Here is a 10622-nt window from a genome sequence, read left to right as displayed (position 1 = left end):
CTTAATATAATTGTCACAACTATACGAACCCCAAAAAATTAATTTTTCTTCTTCTCCCGAAGCCGTATTGACAATTTTTCTTTGTTTTTTTTTTTTTTTTTTTATTTTTAGTTTTCACCCACTAGAACTTTCAATTTATAGAATATGTGCGTTCTATCGTTTTCTTTTTCCGTTTTTATAAAAAAAAATTGATTTGTATATATATATATATATATATATATATATATATATTACATTTTTATTGAAAAATACTTTGACCCAATCTATATGGAAAAACAATATTTTCTTTGAGACTGTATATTCATATGGGTAGGTATCATTCACATATAAAGTAACGTGATCCCTGTTTGAGGGTCGGAAAAATTTCCATTGGGACATCCCCAGATCTGTTTCAAGTCGTTAAAAAAATCTGCTCAAAGTTTAAAGCCTCTGTGTCAAGTGGAAAACGTGCCTCTAAACCCCGAAAGTTTTAAATGTAAAATACATGTAGATTTTTTAACCAGTTATTTCTTTTTGTGCGACTGTGGTATAAGTTAAGGGGCCAATTCGAAACTTGGCAGAATTGTTGTTTATAATGATCGGAACAAACCCTAAAAATTTCAAAACTTTACAATTATTGTTCCTTTATGAAAAAAAAAGAAAAAAATGAAATACATTATAAAATTATGATAAAATTTTGAAATTTTCAAGGTTTATTCCTGTCGTTATAAGCAACAACTCTGGCCAAGTTTCAAATCGTCCCCTTCATTTATACCATAGTCGTACAAAAAGAAATAACTGGTTATAAAAACTGCATGTATTTTACATTTAAAACTTTACACAAATTTTTTTCTAATGACCTCCAAGTAAGGATCACCCTTATATATGACATACAAACATGCACAGGTATAATAGATATGTACAGGCGATTCGAAGGCGATATATGTGTGTAGATACACGGTGTAACAACATTTTTTTCCCGAGTTCCTAAGCTGAGGAAAAAAGTGAGAAATTATATGATCCGTCGTCGTTTTTGTTGCCCAAATAAAACGTCCGTAGCTATCAGTCAAATGATTAAGAGAGGCTGAGTAATTCATCATCGCACCTCTCGGTTTGACGATGAAGTTTGCATGAATAATTTGGGGGAGGGTGAAAAGAGTTATTGCAAACATCAAAGTGGAATGCGAAATACATGAGATGGTTTGCGAAATGAGTCTCAGTTCGGCTGTGCCTTGTGTATTTTGATAGCGCAATGAAACATTAACGATTCGCCATTGAAATCGTATACTGCGAAGCGATTTTAAATCAATAGCATCCCACGTCTCTGAAATTCACTTTGAAATTTTGCAAGCAATGGGAGTTTTGTGAATTTTATTATCTGTAGAAAAATACAGGGAGACGTATGAATTTTTTTTGCTGTCTTTGATACACGGTATATGAACGTATATGAATGAAAATTTGATAACAATTTCAGAAATAGATTCAATTCAATATTGGAGGAAGATTGAACGCTTATTGCGAAACGATTTCACTGAACGAAAGTTTTTGAGAATAAAACGACTTGGTTGATTCAAGTAACGATTTATTTATAGCATTTGTCAAATCTGAGAAGATTTCCTCTTAATTAAACAATGAATAAATTCTATTTTTCGAATCTCTATTTGTCGAGTAAATAACTGATCGAAGCGTAGTCCATATTTTTTCTGCTTCCTGTATGAGTTTAGCGATCGTTTTTTAGACCGAGAAACGACCGGAAGAAACGTGAAAATTTTCACATAGATACTCCGCAGAATATTGTTTAAAATTTTACGAAACTTTAGTGGATATAAATGTCAAATAACGAAAAATCTAGAAATAATTCACTGTTCTGCAACTTTAAAACATCCAGACTTCGAATTGTGTTTACAGTTGGCCAAATACTAGCGTCTTTTTATTACTCGAGTAAGATAATTTACAAACATAAAGCTTAATTTGATAGTGCGAATTAGGATGCTGAAAAATAGAAAAAGATCGATGAAGGGCGTCATTTTTTTTTTTTTTTTTTGCTCATAACCCATTTCGAGCAGTCAAATAGCTGACAATTTATTATATATAATCCAAAGATTTGAAACATTTACTCTTGTCTTTCATGGTCCATGTATATATATAAAGTAATCCATGTCAAGGTTTATGGGGGAAAAAAAATATTTTTTCTTTTTAACTAAAAGACTACCCGTGATTTTTTTTCCAGCTGGTTTTCGTGTCGAATAAAAAGCTCACGATGTGGCGAACGGATATTTGACGCTTAAGTCTCTATATTTGCTTTAGGCGGAAATTGAAACGAATCATCGAGCAGTCCAACTTCCCGGGTGTCTCGTACAATTTTTAAAGTTGAGATTTCCTGTTTTTTACGCCCGACTGTTTTTCCAATACTGAACGCGTCTCACCGATATTTTATTTACTATGAATATAAGCGTTATGCTTATTGTTAGATTTTCTTGGATTTTGTTTTTTTTTTTTGTTTTTTTTTGTCATTTTTCCCAGTGAAATTCGCAGCATTTTATTTCCCGTACGCAAGTCTCGGTGAAAAATTTCCATCAGGAAAAGAAGCGAACTTTGTGCTTCGGTTATTTAAGGAGCCATCCTTTTTTTAAAATTCATTGTCCCCATTTTGCGTTTAAAATGTCAAGTTAAAATATTCCGTTAACACCTGCCCTTCTTCTCCTTCACTTTTTTCATTTCCTTCTGTAATAATATCCCGATGTAATAGTAAATTAAATACGAAAATGGACACGGTTTTGACTGCTACAGTTTTGAAGATGGTATTCCGCGTGGATAAGATACTTTGCTTAAGCTGCTTAGCCTTTGTGTGTTACAAAGACAAGAAGAGGAATGGAGGAAAAACGATTTCAAACGTCTAGCGCAGCAGAGAAAAAAAAACTGGCAAACGAAATAAAGCAAAAATCTCCTTATCACCGCATCAAACAATCAATCTCGTTCTTCTCATTCGTGGAACATTGAGCGATGCGTAGGCTCATTTCGATTTCATGAATCCCAAATAAAATCCCTGCAAGCCAACCATGGCGCGTATAATTAACGGGTACCGATAAATATTGAGGAATGTTTTCAAATATTACCTTGAGCAATTTTTATATCAGCAGTGAATTTAATTCTTTACGTGATGTTTGCAATCGATTTTGTTATCCCATTCCACAATAATGTAGAAAATCTCGGAATATTTGCAAACAGATTAATATTTAATGCGTTAAGTTTTCAGGTATTGAAAACTTTATTTATATACGTCAGATTGACGTTACACAGTAGGTGAATAAAGTAATTGTAGAGACAGTTTATTTTTATACTGTTTCCGTTTTATTCTCCTCGGGGAAAATTATTTCCATTCTCCGTCGATGGTTTCTCCTTTCATTCTTTTACTTCAATCGCTTCACCCGATCGATCGTTTAATACGTTCATCGAAAATGACGGACCTAATTGAGGGTTTCAAACTTTTATGCCTACTCTTAGTTCGCTTGACAATGCTTTGATTAGAATTATTGTAAAATTTTCCACGAATATCGTTGAAATTATTCGAAGATTTCGCGTAATTATCCGAGTAAAGTTGTCGAAAAACTGTAACCCGAAATGTCTAGAATTAACAATATTCACCGTTTTTGTCGCTTGAAACCTGGATTACAGAACTTGGACGGATTCCATAACCAGCGAAGCGTTAATTGGAAAATAATTTTTTTTAAGGTCGCTGTAATTAGCTGCAGGCAATTTAGTCTGGTCGTTGATAAAGGCGAACGAAGCCTTTCTATTGTTTTTTTTTCTGCTTTTTTTTTTTTTTGACACGAGAGGTAATTCGAAACAATGATAACGCATAAGCAAGACTGCAGAGTTGAAAATGGAGAACGCACTTATTATAAATTAGGTTCACAGGGTTTATTATAATTTCTTTTATACACAGTGAAATAATAAGCGGGCTGTGAATGGTAGATTTATATACGAATGAACGAGTTGATTGAAAAATTAATTAACGTCTCATGGCCTAGATGCTGCAGGCGGGATTGTTTTGTAAACAATTCCTGCAGGCTGGGAGCTTTTTTTTTTTTTTTTCTTATATATCTACATTTAAACCCGGCCGTTATTACGACTACTGAATGTCAATAGAAACGCCCTTCGCTTTTCTTATACCCATCACAATATCGAAATCTGATAGCTCTCGCAATTATATTACAGCACGACAGCGCGGCGTCTCGTAAAATAATATTGAATTTGTTTGTTTATCCCGCGGTACGAGTGTATAAAGAAATTAAACTGCAAAACTTTTGGACGATATCAAATATCCAGTCGAATTGTATTCCGATCGATACAATTAATCTTCTTTTTCCGAGTGCTGCTCGTCTGATTTTTCTTTTTCAGAGTTTTGACTTTGCACATGACATGTACGAAGGTCGAAAATAAAACTGCGAAATAATATGAAGAATGCCTAATATATGCCATATTTTCACATTTTTGTTTTTTCTTTTTTTTGTATTTCCCGCGCATTTTAATCGCTTCACGAAACAACAATCTACCTTACCGACACTGAGCGTTGAAAATAAGAAACATCAAAGTTTTGTCTCCGCATTTTGTTTCTTCAGTCGAGTTTCACCGTCGGCTCGGGAAGTCTTACCATTCGCCGGTATTACAAATGCTATTACCTGTTGTTGATAATAACGATTACCACTCACCGTCGAGTACGCGATTTCAGTTATTTCCCGTTTTCGAACACCGCCGAATATTGCGTTTCCGAATTCAAATCTACGGGGAATAGCCTTACAAGAGCGAAAATTAAGTCGTACGCTTAATGCGGCGAAGATCGTGAAATATCTGTAATATACTGCGATAGTAATACTGTCAGATATAATTTAGAACTCTACTACTGATTGTGAGATTATGATAATATTTGTCAACGATATACGTTTAATGATTACTTAAAGCTTCTTTCATCGACGTGATGACACGCTGTTGCAGAGAATGAAGAGTTATTTTTACGAGCCCGTTTTAGTACCCATATTGTATAATTCGGGAAGGTCTACGACTTATTTTATTATTCATAAATTGTATCTGACTCGATTCATCTTCTCTTACAAATTTATACTACATACAAATATGCCTGCTAATTCTGCAATCACTTGTCAAATACTAGACGGTAATTTCATTGATAAATAAGCGTCGTTGATCGTATATTTTTCGCAAAGATTGGTCGGTTACATGTATATTATCAAATAGTTGAGTGAAAATTTTCGGACAGTCTCAAACTCACCATTTATCTACCAAATTGTTTAATCAAATTCTATATACATATAAGAATAAAAAATATCAAACAATTCTTCGTTGTTTCGTACATCAATCATGCGTCACATATTTATAGGATCTTGCTATGCGTGTTTCCTCTTTTTTTTTTTGTCTTTGTTTTGCTTATCAAAGGTTTCATCTCGTATAAATTTCTGAAATAATTCTTGAATCCTTCTCCCCGATAAATTTGGCAAATCTTGTAACGCTATTACACTTGTTATTATCTTATCTTAGAGTCTTCACTCCTCTACCGATGGCATTGGAGAAAGTTTTGTATTTTTATTTCAAGAGATAAATACTGTTCAATTGTTTTCGCACAAGCTTTATTTCCAAATTCTTTCAAAGTCTGTAAAAAGAATATAAAACGTTGCAAAAAAATAAAATAAAAAATTCAAAATTTCGTACCCGTAACGTTGTTATATTACAGGTATACAGGAAAAATAGGGAAGAATGCAATCTTCAACAAAGTGTCAATGGAATGGTCGAGTATCTCGTAACATTTTGAATGTTTCGTTTTTTTTTCTTTCTTGTTCCTACGAATTGGCCATACGTGATCCGAGTAAGGCGGCAACCTCGTGGCCCAGCTGAAGCCAAGGATGAGACGTTCTTCGGTCGGACGACGAGGAGGACCATAAATATAAATCCTAACGGAACCGTCGGGTTTCATCCGCGTGTTGGTCACACCGAAGGCGGTATTTTAATATGGTCTCACGCACCGGTTTTTTAAACGATATAAAATATCCAAACGACGTCCGCTAAAATCGCCAAACCTGACGTAAGAATCGTACCTAAACAGATTATACCGATACCGATTGGTCTGCTGTATAAATATAAGGTGTACGAGTTTGGTAACGACCGATTTTAATCTGAGTATTATGCACGGATAAATTCGTGAATACACACGACGTTTAATTTGACCTGGATGTAATATTAAGTTGCTTTCTTGTAACATGGTATAAAGATTTTTGAGTAAATATAACTTGCAAAATATTTATTTGATAAAATTCGGAATCAAGGAGAGAACCGAGAAGTTCGGTTCTTTTAAATCTAAATACGATCGTATCAATACACCTCTGATTCAACTGTTTTTTAAATATTTTTTCGATTCGATTTGTTTATACATGAAATTTTGTAAATAAAAAAAAAAAAAAACCAAGTCACTATCATTGATTGATATTTTGATTTTTGTGACTTTCTGAAATCGAATGAATGGAAAATTCTACTACCTAATAATGACAATATTTATCCGTAACTCAACACGTTTTGTTCAAAGTGACTTTTTGTTCCCCACCGTTTTTTTTTTTTCTTTTTTTTAACGATTAAGGTACCATCCAGGAAGATACGAAGTTCGTTGATTACATATATTTCACCGTGGACCAAAACTCGTGCTTACAGTAAAAAGTAACCCTGACGATGCAGTCTTGCGAGTTTCTATACCGTAGTTATTTATTCATTATAGTACATTTGCCTGTACGTATTACAGCCGCATAGCTGTCAAGGATGTGCGATTTGAAGTCGTTAAGGTAAAGATTATTCCCTATTGCGCGTAGAAGAAAACAAAATTACCAAATTATTATTTATTTTTTTTTCATTTTTACCTTGTACAATTAATTTGTACTCCTACTCCGAGCGTGCAACAATTTACTGCAAATGTACAACGACATATGATGGCATGAAAACAGTGACCCAATAAACTAGAACAAGATGTAGATTTAGATTATCTAATCCTTGTATCTTGTAACTCGCAACGTACGCGACGCAACAACGCGTATCGAATAACGATGAACGATTTTTTATTTGTTTTTTTTTTTTTTTTATTCGCTTCTTTCAAACCTGATTACAATGCCTTGGTTTATAAAATTCAAGGCACACTTCGCGCGCTGACGTCAGACGGGAAAGAATGCAATCTGTCCATCGGATAATCGAATTCGTTCACGATTCAAAATGTATTTATCGAATGGAAAGGATTCTGTCACGTACTTGAGCGACTCTTGCATCGGAATGCTAAGAATTATTATACGAATTTTTATCTTTGAAATACCGCGAATAATCCATCTTTCCCGATTTGTCGAAATTTTTTTCAATATATTCGTCTAATTGTAAATTCTTTGATTAATTACAATGACCGATAAAACTTCAACTTATACCTTTGACCTCTTTTTCACCTGTACTTCCTCTCTCCCCGATTTCCTTTCATTCCTCAACTGTCATAACTTGTTTATACTTGCAAAAATTTAAGAACACGTTTAAAAACCCTTGATTGAAAAAAGCATCTTTGAACCGTTATCATTATACAGCCACATACATTTATATTAGGGTGAACCAAAAAAACTAACCTATCTATTCTTTTTTTTTTTTTTTTTTTCTTTTTAGTGTCATTTAAATCGGAAATTTAAAATGGCCAGCGACACCTTTTAAAATTGAGCTAAAAATTTTTCCAAACGGGCGAATCTTATTCCGAGTAAATAGGTCCTTTCAAGACCGCAGAATAGATGGATTAGTTTTTTTTACTCACCCTAATGTATACGAATACGAATGTAGAAGAATGATTGAATAATTTTATTTTTCTTATTGAATAATCAAGTAATGAAGTTCATTTTCACCGACCACTGCAAACGTGTTTCGATCGCTTCGTATTATCTTATCCGTTTCTCTGGGTCAAGGTCTCCGAGATGAATGTTCACGAGCGTGTAATAATCGCCTCATTCATTTACAAAGATTAATTCATTCAAGATTAACTCGAGTCAAGTGAAACCGAAGTCAAGATATATTTTGTTCGCTAATTATATGCGGTAGTGATGAAAAAAACAAAAAAAAAAAAAAGATCAAGGAAAAAAAGACCTCGTTTTATTGCGTTATTATTTTCGTTCACTGTTCGGTTGTATCACGTTCATATTACGCGAATAAGGTTGTAATATATAATTACCGCATCACCGAGGTGTCACTCTTCACGCCTCGAGTGAATTCTTATTATCATAATGATGCATTTCACTCTCGATGCTTCAGCAGTAAATTAAATTCGATCAAGTTTGAGACGAGAGAAGAAGAATATAAAAAAAAAAAATAGAAATCAATTCCGATTCAGACAATGCGTGTCCTAATTATTCTGACGAAAAACAGAAGACGATTCGATTACTTTAAAACGATTAAACGGCTTCAAATGATTATAGAAAGTGATTGGTTACGAGAAGGATGAAAAATTTGAATTCAAACAGTACAATATCGAATTAACATACATATATACGCAAATAAAAGCTGCACATTCCGTATCGCGATATAATATCGCAGCTCTATAAATATGTAGCGGAATTCCTGGAGGCCGAATATAAACGGAAGAAGTCGCGTTACACGCAATGAAACGTTTGAAATTATCTCCAAGTACCGTTTCGAACGTATATAATAATATAAGGTGTAGATATAACGTCACTAGAGATGCTGGGAAGAGATAAGAATCGGTGTATCGTAAATCCTCGATTCATTTCCCATGAATACAGACGGAATAGAAGTTAGCTGGCGACATTCGCTTCGATTTATGCATAATTTCTATGTATCGTCGTCCAGCTTTTATACCGTGCAAATAAAAAAATAAAATAAATAAAATATGAAACGCAGCGAAACCCCGCGGTGCAAATTCCTGACAAGGATGCGATGCAGGCGGTTCAACAGGTTTCGCTCATCGACCTCTCGCGTAAATTTAATAACAAAATTGGGACCAAGAAGGATATTCATGTCACACTCTTCGTTGGGCGTCGGTTATGTGCCAAAACAGTTAACCAGCTGTGCCGATTTCCGAACCGTTTTTAGGTCGGTCTGCGGGATTATTCGACTTATCCGCCTGTCATCGACGGGGATAAATTACCTCATGCTGATTATAGGTGAACATTTTTTATCGTCATTTGAAACAACTCGCCGATGCTGCTTTGATAACACCGGTTAATACAAATTTTTAGTCTGGGTTCGAGATGTGAAATTTCGATTTCTTTTACGTAACTATTAAGGGAAAAATTAGTTTTCTTGAATGAAGTTTTTTTTCTTTTTTCTTTAAAGCCGTCCATCGCTTAAATTTCAGCACCTGAATACCTTAATGCATTTTACAATCGTGAGAGCTTGTAAATATTGTCGTACAACCGGGATGCTTGAATCGTCTCGAAATTCCGATCCGTTGAACTCTCTTATCCGGGATAAGAAACCAGGTCAATTATATATTATTCTTGTTACAATATCTCTGCACAGATGTTATTTCCTCCGTGACTCATTGTCAACGGTGATCGCGATCAGCTACGTAGAGGTACCGTAACATCCCATGAATTATTATGCGCGAGTGTATAAATAAGGAAAGAGAATAACGTCGTAGACACATTTTTATTTTTTTTTTTTCAAATCTTTCTCATCGAATCAAATTATTTAAAAGATTTCACCACGGGACAATTTATACGAGTCAAAAAATTGTTATCGTAGTTGAATCAAGGGACGATTACAAAATTTCCCAAAGCTTTCATCTGCCCAAGGTCGCATCATCACGAATTCATTAAAAGTCGAACACGTTAAAATTCAGATCCATCACAACTGACAATTATGCTTTAACAAATGCAAAACTTTGGACAAATTTTCACCGGCTAGATACCGCAAAGAAACAGAATTGAACTTGTGGCTTTAACACTGAGTTCAACCGAAAAACTGATCTCGGTAGGCTTGTTTTAAATAATGAATGTATTTTTGAAACAGTAGGTACCGACTAAAAAATTTCATTTCGAAGTTAATAACGCGACTTTTCTTCGAGTAACTTGTGCACGATTTTTCCGATAATTGAGAGAAGGTAATTAATTTTCTGAGACAAACAACTAAATCAATTAGTATCATCTTCCTTGTTTCAATGTCTAAAAATATATTAATTTAAATATGTCCATAGAATTCTCCCCTTCGTAATAATGAAATGATCGTTGTGGATTTTACTCAAAATTAAGTATAATTTTGCGTTAAACCGTCACAAGTATTAACCATCCACGACGAAAAAATATGACATGTGTAATGTGTGTACGCATAACGTGAGCAAATATATAATTTATATTTTACACAATCGCCTATGCATACACGATTATCGTAAATTAGCATATATCCTATCTAATAACGTCGTCGATTGTCGTCGTTACTATTCTCATTATTATTACTACTGTTGTCGTTGGTGTTCTTTTTTTTCTAACAAACTACACAACGTATACCGAGAGATATTTTTAGTTCCGGTTACCGCTCAGTCCTTAAATATTTTCATTTTTTTACCACAATAACCAGAAAAGGATCGACGACAGCGCAAAATGGTTAGGCGT

Source organism: Neodiprion virginianus, chromosome 2, assembly GCF_021901495.1.
Source record: "Neodiprion virginianus isolate iyNeoVirg1 chromosome 2, iyNeoVirg1.1, whole genome shotgun sequence".
Classification (NCBI taxonomy): domain Eukaryota; kingdom Metazoa; phylum Arthropoda; class Insecta; order Hymenoptera; family Diprionidae; genus Neodiprion; species Neodiprion virginianus.
Note: the sequence above shows the minus strand (reverse complement) of the source record.